Here is a 21,327-nt window from a genome sequence, read left to right as displayed (position 1 = left end):
TTCTATCAAAAAAAAAAAAAAATTTAACTTGTAAACAACAAATCTCAAAATCTCAAAAAGAGGCTCGGTCCATAAGTGGTTAGGGGAGCACGTTTTCTGAGCTCTCCCCCAATGTCTATTATATCTACCTCCCTATCCGTACCCATTACCTGCTTACCAGGCACAGCCTCCTCTCCTGCATGACCACCTCATGTGTCAGGCTGTGTGGCACTACAAATCCCAGCATGCCAGAAGAGGGGAGGCAGCAGCGATATCACAGATCAGGTTGTTTTTGTATAGTGTGTGTTTATAAAATCTATGATCATTTATATATTTGATTATTTATTGTGCTTGATGGTCTTAAGGTGTTTATCATTCATATATGTTTAAGTAAGTAGTGAGCAAATTTGGTGTGGAAGCGCACTGGAGTATTTTTATTTGTTTATAATGGAAAGGCAGAGTAGTGGAGTGATGGGGAGGTGGATGGACAGAGGGATGGAAACCGTGAGGAGTGAGTTAGGCCCCTTTCACACATGCGAACCGTTTAGGTCTGCCTGTCAGTTTTTCAGGTGGACCTGAACGGAAGTTCCATGCATCTCTATAGAGCGAAGGATGTCACCGCTGACATTTGATCCGCTCCGCCAAATCCAGACAGATGGGAACCCTATTTTCCATCCGTCTGGTGGATCAGATCGGGTGAAAACGGACAGGCTGATCCATTTTCATCCGATCCCCCATAGAGGAGAGCAGAGATCTGACAGGTCCATCTCTGCACAGCGAGCGGAGACGTAACTGTCATCCGCCGGCTCAGCTGGGATCAACGGATCGATCTCTGCTGAGCAAGGGGAGTCCGTGAAAACGGACATTACTGTGTGAAAGAGCCCTAAAGGATGGAAGTATAGATTGGGTGACAGAGAGATGGATGATGGTATAGAGCAAGGCATGCAGGGATGTAAGCAAGACAGAGAAATGGAGTGATGGAGCAAAGGATGGAGGGATGAAGTTATGGAAAGAATGAGGGAGAGACAGAATAATAAAGGGATGAATGTGATGGAGGATAGAAAAGGTGGAGGGATATAAGGCACAAGGATTGTTGGATGGACAGTATGATGGAGGGAGGGATGCAGCAAGAGATAAAAGGATGGAGTTATGGGAAGATAAAAGAAGGGAGGGATAGAGTAACAGAGGGATGGAACTGATGGAGGGTGAAGAGGTTGGAGGGACCTGCAACAGAGGGAGGGATGGAGACAGGAGGTGAAGGAGGGAGGGATGGAGACAGGAGATAAAGGTGGGATGGAGACAGGAGATGAAGGAGGGATGGAGACAGGAGATGATGGAGACAGGAGATAAAGGTGGGATGGAGACAGGAGATGAAGGAGGGATGGAGACAGGAGATGATGGAGACAGGAGGTGATGGAGGGATGGAGACAGGAGATGAAGGAGGGAGGGATATAGACTGGAGGTGAAGGAGGGATGGAGGCAGGAGATGAAGGAGGGATGGAGGCAGGAGATGAAGGAGGGATGGAGACAGGAGATGAAGGAGGGACGGAGACAGGAGATGATGGAGACAGGAGGTGATGGAGGGATGGAGACAGGAGGCGATGGAGGGATGGAGACAGGAGATGAAGGAGGGATGGAGACAGGAGATACAGGAGATGATGGAGACAGGAGGTGATGGAGGGATGGAGACAGGAGGCGATGGAGGGATGGAGACAGGAGATGAAGGAGGGATGGAGACAGGAGATACAGGAGATGATGGAGACAGGAGGTGATGGAGGGATGGAGACAGGAGATACAGGAGATGATGGAGACAGGAGGTGATGGAGGGATGGAGACAGGAGATGATGGAGACAGGAGGTGATGGAGGGATGGAGACAGGAGATGATGGAGATGAAGGAGGGATAAGGACAGGAGGTGAAGGAGGGAGGGATGGAAACAGGAGATGAAGGAGGGATGGAGACAGGAGATGAAGGAGGGATGGAGACAGGAGATGAAGAAGGGACGGAGACAGGAGATGATGGAGACAGGAGGTGATGGAGGGATGGAGACAGGAGGCGATGGAGGTATGAGGCAGGAGATGATGGAGGGATGGAGACAGGAGATGATGGAGACAGGAGGTAATGGAGGGATAGAGACAGGAGGCACTGGAGGGATGGAGACAGGAGATGAAGGAGGGATGGAGACAGGAGTTGAAGGAGGGATGGAGGCAGGAGATGAAGGAGGGAGGGATTGAGACAGGAGATCTTTAGAATTGGGGACATAAATTCTTGTGATCCTGATGGCTACCTGGGATTTCCTCTCACTTTCTGTGGTGGCTATGGAACAGAAATTAAGGGGAAATCTCTCCAGTGGTGACATACGTGACAAAATCTGATGGGTTATAATAACCCGCCCTTACTATATCGACAATAACATAAGAAATGTGTTTTGGGTTTTTTTTTTTACCTTAATATCTGTCTTAAACCACTGTACTAACTGCATATTGTACTTGTTTGTAGTTTAAGTACTGAAATTTGCACTGAAAACTGTAATTCTGTAACTTTTAGAAAATGCCAGTAAAAACGTTGCTCTGCCAGTAAATTTTCAGTTTTGTGTCAGTGAATTTCAGTCTGGTAGGTTGGCAACACTGCTCACAGGGCATAGTGAATAAGTGTCATGGAATTCAAGGAAGTAAATGTGTGGAGGTCTTTAAAAAGTAAGTCTACAAAGTTCATTAGATTATTCATTCAGATCAATAAGAGTAGGCTAGAAATATAATTGAAATAGAGTGTGGAAATTAATATATGATGTTACATTTTGACCATACCATGATACACTTTAATTGCCAAAAGGGTTATAAGGTAATAACCCTTGCATATTAAATGATTGCATTTGTTATTGTAAAAAAAAAAAAAACAGGAATAGTAGCAGAAGAAAAAAAAAACACTTGTGGGTTTAATCATCTGTCTTCTTATTTGATCATAGTTTGCATAACTGAAGGTGTGGCAGTTACTTGTCCATACATAAATCATAGACATCAGGTTCACATTAGTTTGTCTCTTAAAATCTCATCTTCTTTTAGCTGTCAATAAAAAATATTGATGCAATCTACGTAGGTGTAATGTACAGTAGTGATTGTCATCTCCATCTAGCGACTGATTTGCACACTATTTCAATGTTATCGCAATAGAGCACGCGCACAAGAAACCTGCGAGGGGGGCCCCCGAGGTTCCGGCTGCCTAGGGGCCTCCACAGAGTTTAATCCGGCACTGGTCCACCACAGTGAGACAAGACATTACATGAATATCATGAATACCCAATATAACAAAACATGTGAATCAGTGGCGGCTGGTTTAAATTTTTTTGGAGTATGCCACCCCCCCCCCCCCCCGTCTGTTGGTCAGTCGGTAGCCATTACCCCATCACCGGCGGCTTCCCCCTGCTCGGCGGCAGTGGCTTTCCGTTTTCCTGCTCTCCATCACCTGCACAGGGCTGTATGCTTATCTAAGCCATACTTCCATACATGTTTCCAGAAATATTACATTTGGGGGACATTGTCCCACTACGCATTCATCCCTGTGTATGAGTACTGCTTGGATGTGTATACAGCCATGTACAGTCGAAGCTTATCTCTGCCTCTTATTGATTATGACAGGCTGCTGCTGCATTCTGGAATATTTATCTTTAGTTGACGCCCAAATACTGAATAGTTCTCTTTATATGTTGCCCTCTACAGTGTGATGCCCCCCCCCCCTTAGCATTGCTGCAGTCACAGATAATGCTTTAATGCTTTCATGCACATAAAATCATGATTAAAACAACACTAAAGCTTCATACACACGATCGGATTTTCCGAGGGGAATTGTGTGTTGACAGACTGTTGGCCTAAAAATCAGACAATTGTTGTCGTATTTTCCACGGACAAATGTTGGATAGCAGGCTTATAGACAACTGTCTATTGTCAGATTTTCCGATCCTGTGTACACAGGTCCGTCAGACAAAACTCCCAAGTACAAACACGCATGCTCAGAATCAATGCTCATCAAACACAACATTAGCAGAAGGTGCCCAAAGGGTGGCGCTAAATAGCTGAAAAACCACGTAGCACGTCACTACGTTCGTATTTTTTGGCCGACAATTGTGTGCCGTTTGTATGCAAGTTGCTGGCCAATGCCCTTTGGACAAAAGTCTGACGTTTTGTCTGCGGAAAATCTGATTGTGTGTACGAGGCTTTAGGCTGACCATACTTGGTGAATTTCGAAAGAATTTTCTGTTGAAAATCAGAAATTTTTTGAGTTTTGTGATCCGATGGTGCCACCATTGAATTCAAAATTCGTCCAACCAAGCCTTCACTTCACTCCTTCTCCCATCATTCATTAGAAAATCGTTCGTTTTTCAAAAAATGTACAACATGCCTGATTACTCATATTCTATAGCCGCACGAAAATCGGCTGTTGCTGCATCCCACTAATGGTGGGAAATTCAAACGAAAATGATTAGATAAGATTTTCTAAAGAAAATTATTTCGAAATTCGACCCATGTATGGCCTGCCTAACTGTAGTCACTCATATTTTAATATAATTTGCTAATAGAAAAATAGAAGAGTGACGGCAGAAAGAAAAAAAATAAAAATAAGTGGCCCATTATGGCTGCTCCAATTTTTCTTTTTTTTTTTAACTTTTTTGTCTTACCGTATATACTCGAGTATAAGCTGAGTTTTTCAGCACATTTTTTTGTGCTGAAAGTGCCCCCCTCGGCTTATACTCGAGTCAAGCACTTTTCTGCAGCAGAAAATGAAATTTTCCGAACAGACTTTGGGGCTCCTAAGTGCTAGTAACTCCAAATTTGGTGTCCAAACCGAGTGGAAATAGCACTAAAACATATCCAAATTTGGGGTTCCTAGCACTAAGTTGCCCCGAGATATGGGGCCCCAAATTTAGTTCAGAAAATGTCAAGCACTTTTCTGCAGCAGCAGAGAATGAAATTTTCTGAACCGAATTCGGTTCAGAAAATTTCATTCTCTGCTGCTGCAGAAAAGTGCTTGACATTTTCTGAACTGAATTTGGGGCCCCGTATCTCGGGGGCACTTAGTGCTAAGAACCCCAAATTTAGATATGTTTTAGTGCTATTTCCACTTAGTTTACACACCAAATTTGGGGTTACTAGCACCAAGTGGCCCCAAGATACGGGGCCCCAAATTCGGTCAACTGTGTCCATCTGCAGCAATGTCATTTCGGGACCCTTTGAGTCCAGAGACCCCAAATTTTGGCTGCAGCTAGGTGGCATCTGGGAACCCTTAACTACCGACTTTGAAGTTCTGGGGCCCTATGGCTGCAAATGGGCACAGTGAGGCTGCATTGTTGACCCTCTTTTCCACTTACAGTAGCTACGCATTTCTCACCCTAGGCTTATACTCGAGTCAATAAGTTTTCCCAGTTTTTTGTGGTAAAATTAGGTGCCTCGGCTTATATTTGGGTCGGCTTATACTCGAGTATATACGGTAGTATACAGTAGATCTATGTTTGTTCAAAGCATATCCAAATCTTACTTTTCACTGACTTCAAATATGCATGGGACAAACATATTTTTATACTCAGACAAAATATTAAAAAACAAAACTTCATAAACAATACTTGTAGAATTACAACGTCCCTAACAATGCATTTGATTAACATCCAATGACGTTAGTTCTTAAACGTAGTTTTAGCTAAATTTGGCTTACAGTATTTAAACCTGCCCTACATGCTTCAAATTCCTCTCATTCAGCCCCAGGGACAAAATGACAGAGATCGGTACATTTTCCCATCCACACTAAGCAGCACGGATAGAGAAATGTCATCTGCCGACTATTGTATTTAGCAGCTTCTGTTCTGATGGCTACTAAATACCTTCACAGTTGGGATGAGAATTTTGGACCATCTATTTTGTCGAAGGATGGGGAGGGGATGGTTGAAAGGGCCACCCACTGATTGAATTGGGGTCTATGCTGCAGTAATCAACCAAAATCCAAGCAGTCAAAAAAAAGAAAACTTTGTGGTGCTGCAACCCCTGAATTTAGTGTCCACTGGGACAGGTGCAGTAGTCTATGCAACAATATACGCTATACCAAAGACAAACATGAAGAAAGTAGAACATCTGGCACTGACTTGACTGATGATAAAATAGTTCAAGCTTTATTCAATATCCATCAAGACATAAAAAAATAAATTGACGTGTTTCTCCCCCAACTTTAAGGCCTTAGTCATAATAAAATATACTCATTGAACAGCTAAAAATATATAGCCTCTCTTGACTGTTGCAAAGTGTGCAGACCGCAAGCAGGGAAATCAGATGCAGCTGATGATTATCCCTGTGAGTGGTTTCTCGCAATGAGAACAAAATAATAACACAATTTAGCAGTGAGATAACAAACAAATAAGTGTATGTAATATTATAGCTTCAAACAAAATAATATCATGATAAAGAAAAACACAAAACAGAAAAACCACAAAATATGTATCTTGAGTTTATCAAAAATAGCCACAGACAATAAATTTAGAGATAATATTTCAGAAATTAAAAAGGAGAAGGGGAGGTTGGTGAATATTTCTGAGATTCGTTGAACCCTAATGCCAAAATTATTTCAAATGCCTCTCGTCTCTTCAAAGAACAACATTGTAGTGACATGGCAGGCTTTACGTTCTTTGAAATTGAAAGGGTTTTTAAATACAGTGAGAAGGGGAGATCACCTCCTCAGGTTGCTTGAAAGGGAAGCCTGGTGGATATTTAACCACTTCAATACAGGGCACTTTCCCCCCTTCCTGCCCAAGCCAATTTCCAGCTTTCAGGGCTGTCGCTTTTTAAATGCAATTGTGCGGCCATGCTACACTGTACCCAAACAACATTTTTATCATTAGAGCTTTCTTTTGGTGGTATTTGATCACTTCTGGGGTTTTTATTGTTTGCTAAACAAATAAAAAAATACCAACAATTTTGAAAAAATACTGCTCATTACTGATGGGCACTGATGAGGCTGCACTGACTGGCACCAATGAGGTGGCACTGATGAGGTGGCACTGATGGGCACTGATAAGCAGCACTGATGGGAACTCATAGGTGGCACTGATATGCAGCACTGATGGACACTCATAGGTGGCACAAATGGGCACTCATAGGTGGCACTGATGGGCACTGATGGGCACTGAAAGGCTGCACTGAAGGGTACATATGGGTGTGACTGATGGGCACTGATAGGCGGCACTTATGGGCACTGATAGGCGGCACTGATAGGTGGCACTGATGGGCACGGATGGGTGGCACTGATGGACACTGATAGATGGCACTGATGGGCATCACTGATATGGAGGCACTGGCAGGCATTGCTGATGGGCACTGACTGGCATCATATGTGGCTATGGGTGGCACACCTGGTGGTCATCAGTGGTGGGCATCCCTGGTGATCCTAGTGGCATACCTTGTGGTCCTGGGTGGGCATCCTTGGGGGAGGGCTGCGCTGATAATCAATCAGCACATACCCCCCCTGTCAGTAGAGCTGCCGATCGCCACAGTGCGTGCCAGCTTGTTATCCTGATCACGTCATATGATGTCTGGTCAGGATAACACAATCACTTTGCGCATGTCATATTGCTATATGGAGGGCGGGAAGTGGTTAAACTCCAAACTAGGGTCCCATCAGGATTCAATTGGAGATGGGATTTGGATCTGCACTTGACTTACCTGCTGTGTATGATCTCCCCTTCTCCTTTTACTTTCTAAAATCGAATCCCTAAATCTTGTCTGTGGCTATTTTTGATATACTCATATTTTGTGTTTTTTTTCTTTCTTTTTCTTTATCATGATATTATTTTGTCTGAAGCTATATTATTACATATACTTATTTGTTTTGTTATCTCTCTGCTAAATCATGTTATTATTTTGTTCTCATTGCGAAGGAACCGCTCACGGGGTTAATCATCAGCTGCATCTGATTTCCCTGCTTGCGGTCTCTATCCTTTGCAACAGTCCACAGAGGTTATATATTTTTAGCTGTTCAATTAATACATTTTATTATCACTAATGATGGCTATACACTAGTCGAAAAATTGTTAGAAAATGTGTCATTTGGAACGTTCATTCGTTTTTCTTGTCTAGTTAAAGGGCACAAATAGAAAATCGGTTTTAACTTTTCAGAGCCGAAAAATCGAAGGAACAGGTTGGAAAATTCTGCCAAATGACCAATAAATGGAAAGGTTAATGTTTCTCGCCAGTTAAAAATGAAACTGCACTGTGCGTATATGACAAAACGGACATAAAAAATGATTAATTTATGTCCATTGATCAAATAATCGATCAAAATTCAGTCATTACATGATGGCACTATCATTTGCTCTTAGGGCCCAGTATTTGTAATTCAAAAACGATTTTTCTTATAGTGTATGGCCAGCTTGAGACGCTAAGGTTGGGGCAGAAACGCATACATTTTTTTTATATGACAGATACTTTTATGTCTTGATGGATATTGAATAAAGCTTGAACTATTTTATTATCAGTCAAGTCAGTACAGAATGTTTTACTTTCTTCAAAATCCAAGCAGTGTATGGCCAGCTTAAAAATCTTGGCCTGCTGAACTGGCCAAGATTTGAACCGTCTATGACTGGCTTTAAAGAAAAAAAAACTTATCAGGAAAGTTTGCAGGAGCTTGATAAATGCAGCTTGAAGGGAAAAGAGGGACATGATTAAACTCTAGACATGTGCACTGCCGAAAAAAAATGTGTTTTTTTTTGTTTTCGTTTAATTTATTTTTTCTTTTTTCGTTTTTTGGATCATTCGTTATGATCAATATTCGTTATTTCAAATAAATTTGTAAATTTGGAAAAAAATGAATTAGTTACGTTCTATTCGTATAAATGTGGTATTCTTTATTTGGATAATTCTTAAATTCGGAAAAATTTGAATTTGTTACGTTCCATTCGTATAGATGCGGCATTCGTTATTTCGATCATTCGTACATTCAGATAAATTCGTATTCGTTACGTTCACTAGCAGCCAAATTTGAAAGGAAATTCCAGTATCAATAGTTTAATAGTTTATAACTATTATTATAGTTTTTATTAATATTATTATTTATTAATAATAAATAATAATAATAATAATAAAAAACTATACTAATGGTTAATAAACCTAATAATTTGAATACTTCCGGACCGCCCACCGCACATATACTGCAGCAGGGCGGCCTGGCTGCGTAAAACAATGTACCTGTACGTTGTTCGCACTTCCTGGTCTCGGGCGCGCATGCACGCCGCCAGCAACCTGCTCCTGCTGTGATTGGATACAGCGAGAGCCAAACAGCGGGTCCGGCGGCCGCGATGGCCGCTGGCCACCTGCGATCATTTGGTTGAATGACAGAAACATGTAAACAAGGCAGACCGTCGTTCTGTCACAGAGGAAGAGAGAGATCTGTGATTCCTACTAATCAGGAACACAGATCTCTCTCTTCGTCTTGTGTCAGCATCCCCCACACAGTTAGAGAGCACACATAGGGAACACATTTAACCCTTTGATTGTCCCTAATGTTAACCCCTTCCCTGCCAGTGTCATTTATATGCCCCGTACACACGGTCGGATTTTCCGATGGACAATGTCCGATCGGAGCGTGTTGTCGGAAATTCCGACCGTGTGTGGGCGCCATCGGACATTTTCCATCGGATTTTCCGACACACAAAGTTGGACAGCAGGAGATAAAATTTTCCAAAAACAAAATCCGATCGCGTCAATTCCGACCGTGTGTGGCCTGTTCCGACGCACAAAGTGCCACGCATGCTCAGAAGAAATTCCGACACGGGACAGCTCGTTCTGGTAAACTTAGCGTTCGTAATGGATAAAGCACTTTCGTCACGCTGCAATGTTCAAAATGGTTTAATACAGCGCACTCTCTTCTTCTTTATAATGTGACAAGAATTAAGTCGTTTTGATGCTCATATTCACACACACTTCTCACAAAGTTTTTTCGTTACTATTTATCGGGATTCCCTCAATATATTTTGATTTCTCACATCTGACAACGTATTTTTTTTTTTTTGTTTTTTTACTTTAATGTAGAATCTTTTTTTGTGTTTCTCTTTTTATTTTTTTTTTTTGGTGATTTTGATTTGTACTCCCGAAAATGTTTGTGTGTTTTTTGTGACAAGTTCCCACAACACCATTGATATGTTGTTCTATTTAATCTGTAGGAGATTGTTTGGTGTTGTTGTCCCTTGTTAATTTCACATTGTACTTTAGAAATGTACCTGAATACTCACCAACAAACTGTCCTTTTTAGATGAAAACACACACAGGAGAGTAGAATTTACCTAAAAATATTTTATTAAGGGGTCACAACTATAAACAAAGAGGGAGGCAACGCTGGAGAAACTGCAGAAGTGGGCGAAGCCTTGGACTCCCAGGGCAGACATCAATTATTTAAAAGCAAAATTGGTGGCCTGAGGAGTCCATATCTAAGGGAGTGCAGTCTGGTCCAGAAGTCCCAGAGATCTGGAAAGCAGCAGATGACATCTGTGTCCCCAGGCTGTGGTCATACGAGAGACTGCAGCTTCTGTCAGACCAGACTGAACCCAGGGTCATCACTCTTTGGTCTTCCTTCCACGTTTCCTTCCAGCCTTTGGCTGTGGTGGTGGAGTTGTGGCAGCAGGAGGAGGAGGAGGAGGAGGAGGATGATGGTCCATCTCAATGACATCCGTCTTGGGTGTCAGTTCCCCACTCTCCCCATTACGAAGGACTTTATAAATCAGGTCCTCAGAAATCTTGCGTTGGCCCTCCTGCATGCCCTGCAATTTGGTGGCAGCCATGCAGGCAAAGGCCTCTTCAGGACTGGGGAAGGCTCTGAGGGACGCCGAAGCCTCCTGGATCAGCCTTTACGCTGAATCCTGCACAGGACTGGGAGTGGCCTTCCTGGCCCTTTTATATGGCAGGCGGAGGGGAGGGACCTGAGACTCAGTCAGGCTGCGACTTGTGCCTGGCTTCTCTTGGCTGACACTTAGCCCCGCCTCCTCCTGGCTGCCACTAATCCCCGCCTCCTCCTGGCTGACACTAATAATCCCCGCCTCCTCCTGACTGCCACATTCCACAGCCTCCTCCTGGCTGAGGTCTTCCTGTGTATGAAAAAGGGACATAGTTTTAGTATTGTTTTCATCAATCACACACAATTTTCACCTCCTGACTGCTGCAAATTCAATGTTAACAAATATAACAGACTATCCTTCTGAGCCCAGCATTTTGCATTCTTGTCCCAATTTTGGGTGCCCACTACTGTGTATTGATATGTAAAACACTTTATGAAATCAGCAATTAGTGATCAATAATAACATCTAGTAAACATCATTTATTTATTGACCAGAAATCTGTAGAAGAATGCTATAACTGACTCAAGCTGGGCTCCTCCACTTCTTCCTGGCTGGAAGGCCCAGGTTGGACATCGGAAGCCTCAGCTGGGATGGAAGGAAGCGTGGAAGGAAGAGTAGAGAGGGATTCCCTGACTTCAGTGCGGTCTGACAGAAATCGCAGTCTCTCATAGTACCACAGTCTGGGGACATAAATGTCATCTGCTGCAGCTCCGGACCTCTGGGAATCTGTGACCTTCTTGCGCTCCCTAAGATATGTGCTCCTCAGGCCACCAATTTTAGCTTTCAAATAAGGGATGGTTGCTGTGGGGACCACCGGCTTCACCAACTCCAGCAGTTTCTCCAGCGCTGCCTGCCTCTTCTGTTTGTGATTATAGTGGGGGTGTCTGACCTGCCACAGACAGGGCAGCTCTCTGTACTTGTCAATAAACAGGGGCAGGAAATTGTGGTCGTTGAACCCATCCATTTTCTCTGCAAGACACAACACAAGACAAACCCTAATGTCAGGCCAAACTCCCCTAATCTTGTTACAATATAGGCTTCAATTTCGAAGCAGTATAGGCCCAAGTTTAGATCCTACCTTCGTTAGCACGATCGGCGTCTCCGATGCTCCTTCCTCCGCTCACAGATCGTACGTAAGACGCGCGCGTTACGATTTATACACACTGCGCATGCGTATAACTCCGCCCGCCCCTGACGTTCTTTCTATTCTATTCCCCGCCCCTTTTTGTTCGGCGCAGTGGAGGAAGAGCACATGGCGGATAGACAGCAGGATCGTGCTAAGTACAGCAACGAGGAGGAGGGGGAGTAAAGGCCGGAGCCTGAAACGTCCCGATCCAGAAGGAGATTGAAGGACTCAAATATGTCCTTTGGGGAGATGTTGGAAATGGTGGACATCCTGAAGAAGGCCGACTATGATGGAAAGTATGGGCCTTACCCCAACCCCAATGTCCGAAAGGCCAAGATCATGGCGAAAGTGGTCAGGAGTCTGCACCGGAAATTCGGGGTACGACGATCGAAAGATCAGCTCAGGAAGCGGTGGTCGGACCTGAAATTACGAGAACACGAGCAGTACAGAAAGATCCGGAGAGTGCTGCAAAAAAGTAAGTAGTTGTGCTGTGTTCCTATTGTTCTTGTGTTTATTACGTTCGTGCTGCTCCATGTGCTTTTAGGAACTGTTGTACAGTTTAAAATGGCAACTTTCATGTTCATGGGCACATTATTTGTTCGGATCACACATTTTTTTTTCGGACTATAAAATACCATTGTTTAGCCCATATGCATTTGGCCACCATTTTGACGCCCTATACTTGTCTTCAAAGAATTGGGTTGTGTAGATGGCTTTGTTACTAGAATGAAATGCAAACTAGATTGTGTGTAAGGAGAGGACACTCAGCAGCTGTTTTCACATCTGGACACTGGAGCACTAGTGTGGGACACAAGAACACCATTTTTATTAGGGGGGCCACACAGGTGCTCCAGTGTATACTATAGGGGGGGGCTACATCTGTGAAGCTTGTACCAAACAGGTAAAGTATTGCAGCTTGACAAAGGGCACTAAAAAAGCTACATCTTGGAACTCTGCTAAAATAGATCATTGTACCCCACTTCCAAGCAATGTTTCATCTTTAGAGTTCTGCCATCAAATATCTGTGTGCTAATTATACCATTTTTGTTTTACATAGGGGAGAAAAGACTCGGAGGACACCCCTCATCCGAGGAGACCAGAGCCCCCCCCCCTCTGGAAGAAGGGGAAATCCCCCCAACACAAGATGAGCAGGAGGAAGAAGACGTGGTGGAAGTAGTCACCACAACAGGTGAGTGTCTGCAACCACAGGCTCAGATAAGAGATGGATGGCGGCATTTTTTTTAGACCTAATTTATTTTGGGTTTCCTCTCTTTTTAGGTGATCGTGAGGTTGTGGATGAAGATCCTTTCACATCCGAAAGTGCCCAGATCTTGATCGGGGAGATCATGGGGTGTAATTTACAATTGGAAAACATCCAGCAAAACATCAATGATGTTATTCCAAAATATAAAAACATCATTGATGTTTTGGGGCGAGTTTAAAGCCCCTCCAAATCACTTTCTTCTTTTGTCTGCTACAATGTGCGAAATGTTTTTGTGATTTTTCCCAAAGCCAAATTTGGAGGATGCACACAGTGTGTCAACATGTGCTATCTGCCATCACGGGAGATCAATGGACACGTTTTGGGGGTGCAACCCCTTCCTCAATAATAAAGTAGCGGTGAGGAAGGGCTTTCTCCCCCAAAACACGTCCCTTGATCCCCCGTGATGGCAGATAGCACATGTTGACATTGGGAAATTTGTGTGCATCTTCCAAATTTGGCTTTTCCAGGGGTGATTTCCCCCCATCTGAACGCAATATCAAACACAGTTCCTAAATACTCATGTCTGATATTGCCTTCCAGTTCTACCAAATGTGAACTTTGTAAGATCAAGATTTGTGTCTTTCTTGTGGGTTTTACACAGGCCTGTTTTCTATAAAATGCACATTTTGATTTTGGATAATGACACCACAAAAATTGTTATACAACAAACATGTTGGTTTGTCAGAAAAACCTTTGGTAAATGCACATGTGATTGTGCAGGTATTAAAAAGATTGCTCATCAAGAATGTGTGGATTATTGTCTCAACGCTACAACGCTTTTGGGGTGATGTAATTGTTGTTTTATGAGAAAATGGGGGTTATTTCCTAAGGGGAAATCCACTTTGCACTACAAGTGCAGTTTCAGTGCAGTTGCAAGTGCACTTGTAGTGAAAAGTGTCTTTGCATTTAGTAAATAACAGCCAACAGTGCTTTGTATAAGGTTACACAATCACGACATTTTCTGCACTCCACACATTTCTGTCAGGGTCAGCTAAAACAAACACAAGCAGTAAATGTCCACAAAGAAGAGCCTGGGGGGAGATGCCTGTCGAGAACTTGAGGTCCTGCAGACTTCTCCCTGTGGCCAAATACCACAGGGTAGCGACCAACCTCTGCTCCGGAGTGATGGCTTGCCTCATGCAGGTATCCTGCCTGCTGATATAGGGGGTCAGCGAAGCCAACAAACGGTGAAATACGGGGTCCGTCATCCGGAGAAAGTTCCTGAAATCATCAGGATTATTCTCACGGATCTCACGGAGCAAAGGCATATGACAGAACTGGTCACGCTGAAGCAACCAATTCTTGGTCCATGAACTCCTCCTCGCCCTGTTCATGGACTGGACTTGTGTCAAGGTCAGGACCCCAACACCAAGCCCCCGCACAGCACGAACTCTACGAGGAGTACGCATACGAAACATGGCTAGAAAACGGTCGGCTGCTCAGAACGAAGTAACAGAACGCACTGAAGAACAGCAAGGCCTGTGAAGAGCGACCTGAAAAACAGCAACGAGCGGACAAGATCGCACAGAAAACTCTGATACGAACTGACTGCACGCACTGAAGAGCAAATACAAACCCACAAGCACAAACTGAACGGCAGAAAACGATCTGAAAGCCACGAGTCTGAAAAAGCGCGAATCGTCTCTCACCAAACTTTTACTAACACGAGATTAGCAAAAGGAGCCCAAAGGGTGCCGCGCTTGGTTCTGAACCAGCCTTTTCTAGTCTCGTCGTACGTGGTGTACGTGACCGCGTGGTTGTCAAACGGAAATTCCGACAACTTTGTGCGACCGTGTGTAGGCAAAACAAGTTTGAGCCAACATCCGTCGGAAAAAATCCTAGGATTTTGTTGTCGGAATGTCCGAACAAAGTCCGACCGTGTGTACGGGGCAATACAGTGATCAGTGCATTTGTTTTAGCACTGATCACTGTGTTGGTGTCGCTGGTCCCCAAAAAGTGTCACTTAGTGTCCAATTTGTCCACCGCAGGGTCGTAGTCCCGCTAAAAACCGCTGATCCTTGCCATTACTAAAAAAAAAAAAAAAAAAAAAAAAAAAAAAAAAAAAAAAGGCCCTAAGTCTATCACATAATTTGTAGACGCGATAACTTTTGTGCAAACCAATCAATATACACTAATTGCCATTTTTTTTTACCAAAAATATGTAGCAGATTACAAATTGGCCTACAATTATGAAGAAATTTGATTTTTTACATACTTTTATTGGATATGTTTTATAGCAGAAAGTAAAAAAATTTAGTTTTTTTTTTTTCAAAATTGTTACTTTTTTTTTTTTTTGTTTATAGCGCAAAAAATAAAAACTGCAGAGGTGATCAAATACCATCAAAAGAAAGCTCTATTTGTGGGGAAAAAAAGGACATCAATTTTGTTTGGGTACAACGTCACAGGACCACGCAATTATCAGTTAAATTAACACAGTGCCATACTGAAAAAAAAATGGCCTGGTCATTAAGGGGGTAAATCCTTCCGGGGATGAAGTGGTTAATTATAATAGAATTTTTTTTGTTCTTTCGGATTTTCGAATTTTCTTTCTTATTTTCGGATTTTCATTCTTTCGAATTTTCGGATTTTGGTTCTCATTTTCGGATTTTCGTTCTTTCAGATTTTCAAATTTTCGGATTTTCATTCTTTCGAATTTTGGTTCTTTTAGAAAATTTGTTTTAGAAAAAATTTGTTAAACGGTCTTTCGTTAATTCGGATGTTTCCGAATTAACGAATATGACAAATTTTAACGAAAAACTAATTTAGGACAAAACAAATTGCATATGTCTATTAAACTCTACATTAAGGGTGTAAAAAAAGTTCAGGAAGGTAGTATTTTCAGTAAGAAGCTGAGATCAAGAACATAGGAAGATGACCTCAAACTAAGGAAAGAGTAGATGATACTTGAAACTGGTTTCCAGCAGAGGTAGAAGGCTGGACACAGCAACACTCTATGCTAGAGTCTCGTATAAAGTGGCTGATTAGCCAGCTTGTGGCCAAAACTCTGCAGAAATGCTGATCCCTGGGTGCACAGTGCACAGTGTCAGTCAGAGATGAGTGCTTATATGTAAACAGCCCTGGTGCTGGGCTTTGATTTGTACAAAGTACAAATCTGACAGCTGCTGCTGGTCACACAGGCTGTCTGAATTTAGCCATTTTGTCTCCACACTGCCCGATTTAACCCTGTAAATGTCGCACCACTGCACTGCACTTGTTTGCATTGCATGCGGTTTGCGGCACAGCCTCATAGACTTGCATGGAGTGTGTTCGGTGGCGGTAACCAGGATGTGAAATGCTTCATTTTTGCCACAGCTGCAAAACACACTATGGCAGCTGTGGCATGTGTACAGGCATAAAGGCATACCCCACTTTGAAGTACACAATGGGGTTTATTTACTAAAGCTGAAAAGTGCTAAATCAGGCTCACTTCTGCATAACAAACCAATTAGCTTCTAACCATGGCTTGTTCAATTAAGCTTGGGTGTTAAAACCTAGAAGCTCATTGGTTTCTATGCAGAAGTGAGCCTGATTTTGCACTTTCCTGCTTTAGTAAATAAACCCCATCTTTGTGTACTGTGGGGTAAGTAGGGTATGCCTGTACAGCCCTTAATAGCTGTGTGTCTTTGTTAAGAAGGATGGTTGAAAAACAGTAAAAATTACGACTTTTTTTTTTTTTCTCTCTTCCAGCTGATCTCCTGCAGTCTGTTAACACCTATTTCTCTACAATATATATATATATATATATATATATATATATATAGGAAAAAAATCAGATGGGATTGCTGCACTTAAAAATGTATTCGAAAATTTCAGATTTCATTCGGTGTCAAATGCATAACAGTTTCAGGCTATACAGATAACACCCTTCTTCAGAGCAAGACACATACAATTATAATGATCTTTACAAGCGTATTTATACACTTCTGTCTCATATAGGATCAGTTAATCAATCATTCAATACCAATCAGGATAATTAACAAATAAAAGAAACATATAGGCATGTATGGCATCATGGGTCATTTTTCCTATTACATTCGATGTGCGCTAAGAAAGAACAAAACACCTATAGTGAATAGCTGAAAAAACAAAATATATATACAATGAAATTTTTTTTTTAAATGAAAAAAGATGTTTATAAAAGAAACATTACTAAAAATAAAAAAATAAAAAATAAATATGAATCAAAATCGGAGTTCAATCCATTGGGCCATAATGTATTTAAACGGTTTATCCATTGAACCTTCCGATTTCTAAGGGTTAATTCCCTGTTTCCTCCACGTCTGTTCTTAGGTATACCATCTATAACCATAAATCTTAATTGAGAAACAGTATGTTCTTTCGACATATAAACATCTTTTTTCCATTAACATTTTTTTTTCATTGTATATATATTTTGTTTTTTTCAGCTGGTTATATACATGTATTCACTATATGTGTTTTGTTCTTTCTTAGCGCACATCGAATGTAATAGGAAAAATGAATGCGCCTGATGACCCATGATACCATACCATGTGCACTTCACCTTGTTCTACATATATATATATATATATATATATATATATATATATATATATATATATATATATATATATATATTTTTTACAGCTGGTCTCCTGCAGTCTATTAACACCTATTTCTTTCCAATATTTTTTTGTCTCAGCTGATCTCTTGCAGTCTGTTAACACCTATTTCTTTGCAATATATATATATATATATATATATATATATATATATATATATATATATATATATATATATTAATGCTACCCATTAGTGCTTGTTTCCTTTTCTGTGTCTCAATGGATGGATGGCTATATATATATATATATATATATATATATATATATATATATATATATATATACATATTTTGAGAATATGTCGGTATTGGTCCTCCTGATGTTCTAACTCTTTTGCTTTTTAGATCATCAACTTAATTGTGTGTATGTATAAATATACACGTACACATGTTCTATTGTGTTTCTTTTCTATTCTTTTTTTCTATTATTTTGTGTATGTTGTTGTTACCATACACTTCTGGCAGTGGATCTGAACCAAACTCTTCACACCAGATTTGATTGTATATATTGTCTACTCTAGTAGGGTTTTCTTTGTGATACTGGCTGAGTACTGTTTTTAATTGGTTAGTTTACCTTAATGATGACACATTAGAGCTGTATATAGGTGATTGTGGTGACTAGTTCCAATAGGTAATGACTAAGGGCTAATATTTGTAGGAAACACATCTACCTCTTTGTCCCCAGCTCCATCTGTCAACCACTTGTCATATGACGCTTTAATAAAAGGATTTTTGGAAGCGCAGCCGTCCGGAATCATCTCCTTTGGTTTTACTGCCCGCTGGCCGCATGTGTGAACAAACCCTAAAGGGGTTGAGAACTGCGACTCAAAAACCAACGAACATTACGTTATCCAAGCATACAGTATGAAAATCATATTCCTGTTTACTTATTGCATCTGAACATTTGAGGGAACCTTCGTCACTCCTTTAGTAAGTCAGCCCTGAATCAGACAACCGCTAGTGAATTTTAACATGCTTTGGCTAAAACAGCTCTATACTCTGACAAAAATGCTAATAAAAAAAATAAAAAACACAAAAAAACACATAAAAAGGTGAGAATTTTTTCCCCCTAAAAATAAAGTAAAGCTGTAATTACTTTGGATACCCATTTACATGCCAACATAAATCCCGTTGTTTTAATTCCCTTCCCTTGCTCATGATTGGGTATTCACCTCATTTACAAAGCAACCTTTAGTAAATCATGCCAGCACAACTTCTCCACAGTGAGAGGCATATCTGTCATCTTCTCACCCCTGTGCAATCCGTCAGGATCCCCTGAAACAAATACAGCTAACATGCTTATCGTTAGAGCTGATCTCCTGAAATCACTTGTGCCCATACACAGTCAGATTGTTGCACGATTACATCTGTTCAACGCAATTCCTCTAATCATACACGAATCTCATTAACTTTCTCAAGTTATCGTTACTTGAGACAAACACTGATCTATAGTCAGATGACATTGGGTAAACTTACATTACAATCTGCTCGTCGAGCAGCTGTCGCCTGGATCAAAAGCGCTTCGCAAAATCGTTCTTCACACCTTATATCGCTCCATGGGCTGAAACGGTGTTTTACAACTCTTATCTGCACATCACACGTATTTCCTCTTCAGCTCTTAGACAGGCCTACTGTGTTCAATTCTTTTTTCTTTCCTTCTGTACTTTGTGATCACACAATTTCCCAGCACTGACATATATTGTGGGCAGGACAGTATGCAAATCTGCTCTCCTCCAGCTTGGAAAGCTGCTGCATGTCTCTTGCATACCGGAACCCGCCTAGTGGCCCTTTTCCATAACACATTTCCTAGGAAGAGAGATATGACATTTCGAAACTAGTATTATTGGGAACAAAGTTCACTCACAATGGCAGCTGGGCTCAGCCAAATGTTTTCATTAGAAGTCCCTTGAAGTAAATGAACCTGGCAGAACGTCTAGGAGCCAAGTAGCGAGCATGACTTGGATGAGCAAGGATCTGGCACTGAAACATAGAAAAGTGATGGCAGAAAAAAGACCAAGAGGGCCATCAAGTCTGCCCATTGTTATATATATATATATATATATATATACAGTATATATATATATATATATATATATATATATATATATATATATATATATATAGGAAATGGTAATGAAATTCAGCGCTGACTAATAAATGGACTTAACAAAATAAATGCAAGCAGGCACTAAGGTCAATTCAAAGAAATACCTCAAAAGCATAAAACATATAAAAAGTGCTGTGCAAATAAAAGTCCTTAAGTAAATTAATGTGTGAAAATGCAGTGACAGAATCAAAGGACATAGACCACCAGTGACAGTATGCACGCTGAGATCAATAGCTGGATGGTGACAAATCCCTCCACCGGGCATGGATGGCCCCTCACCTCAGATATTCGACCTGAAACAGGTCACACCGCTTATAACCATAGATGGATCAATCTGTGTGGTTGTTGATTCCTCCTTCACTCCCCAACACACGGTACAACAGCGGATGTTACATATAAAATAAAGGGCAGAACATAGTGCACTCTGTGGCTACTTTATTGAATAAAAAAGAAGGACAAATAAATAAGACACTCACAGAGACCGGCACTCCGATCCGAGTGCCGGCTGACAGGCGTGTGATCGTGTCTGCGAATGACCGCGGGTGACGTCAAGCGCTCCTTCCCCCGTATGCGTTACGTCCTGTGGGCGGGACTTCATCGGCGTGGGGCGGGATGCGCACTGACGGCCCGCACTGTTTATGTTTAGTGCCATGGTGACGGTAGCACCAATCAAAGGATCAGAGGCAATAATCAGGGAGTCTGGCACCTCCCATCACCGCATCATAACCCATGGTTGCTAATGCACTCCCCTTACAAGCGGGAAAACGAAACCTACAACACCGCCAACGGCAAACAAATGATAAAAGAAAAAATATAAAAAGAACTTTTCCTGCAAAACCCGGATGCCAAACCTCATTAAGTACAGTAAAGAAGTTCATCTTAAATTTAAAATTGCAGTATTTACTCTTAAACACGCATAAACACATGCTGCAAATTTGCATGTAAAAAAGTCGCATAAAAGAAAATCGCATATATACAAAATATATGGACAATATAAAACAGTATATATAAAAAAACTTTTTTATATAAAAAAAGACATCAAACCACGGTCATCGACTAAACACGATCACATGTACAAAATCTGATAAAAAAAAAAAAAAAAAAAAAACAAAAAATCAAAAATCACCATAATAAACAATTATCTATTAGAAATGAAACAATTCAAATCAAATTCAACATTCATTCCAAAGGGGGAGAGAACTTTTGTCTCGTAAATCCAGAATGATTCCCTATGACTAAGCTGCCTGATGTAATGGCCACCCCTCCATTGTCGCGGAACCTTTTCTACCCCCCAGAATTTTAGACATCTGGGGTCACGTTGATGGCAAAGGCGAAAATGCCTAGACACACTGTGGGTCTTGACCCCCCGTTTGATGTTACTAATGTGTTCACCAATTCTTACATGAAGGGCT

General features: G+C 41.5%; 1 protein-coding gene across 2 annotated transcripts in view; it reads right to left on the bottom strand.

The window, feature by feature from the left end:
• Positions 1-19,582, bottom strand: part of LOC141148903 (uncharacterized) — a 104,145-nt gene extending 84,563 nt beyond the window's left edge. Inside the window, exon 1 of one of the 2 annotated variants that reach the window (XM_073636753.1) lies at positions 19,285-19,582. The gene's annotated coding sequence lies outside the window, so the exon portion shown is untranslated. The remainder of the gene's footprint in view (positions 1-19,284) is intronic. The other variant, XM_073636754.1, reaches the window with a different exon arrangement.
• Between the last annotated feature and the right edge of the window lie 1,745 nt (positions 19,583-21,327).

Source organism: Aquarana catesbeiana, linkage group LG06, assembly GCF_042186555.1.
Source record: "Aquarana catesbeiana isolate 2022-GZ linkage group LG06, ASM4218655v1, whole genome shotgun sequence".
NCBI classification, from domain to species: domain Eukaryota; kingdom Metazoa; phylum Chordata; class Amphibia; order Anura; family Ranidae; genus Aquarana; species Aquarana catesbeiana.
This window is presented reverse-complemented; position numbering and strand designations above follow the sequence as displayed.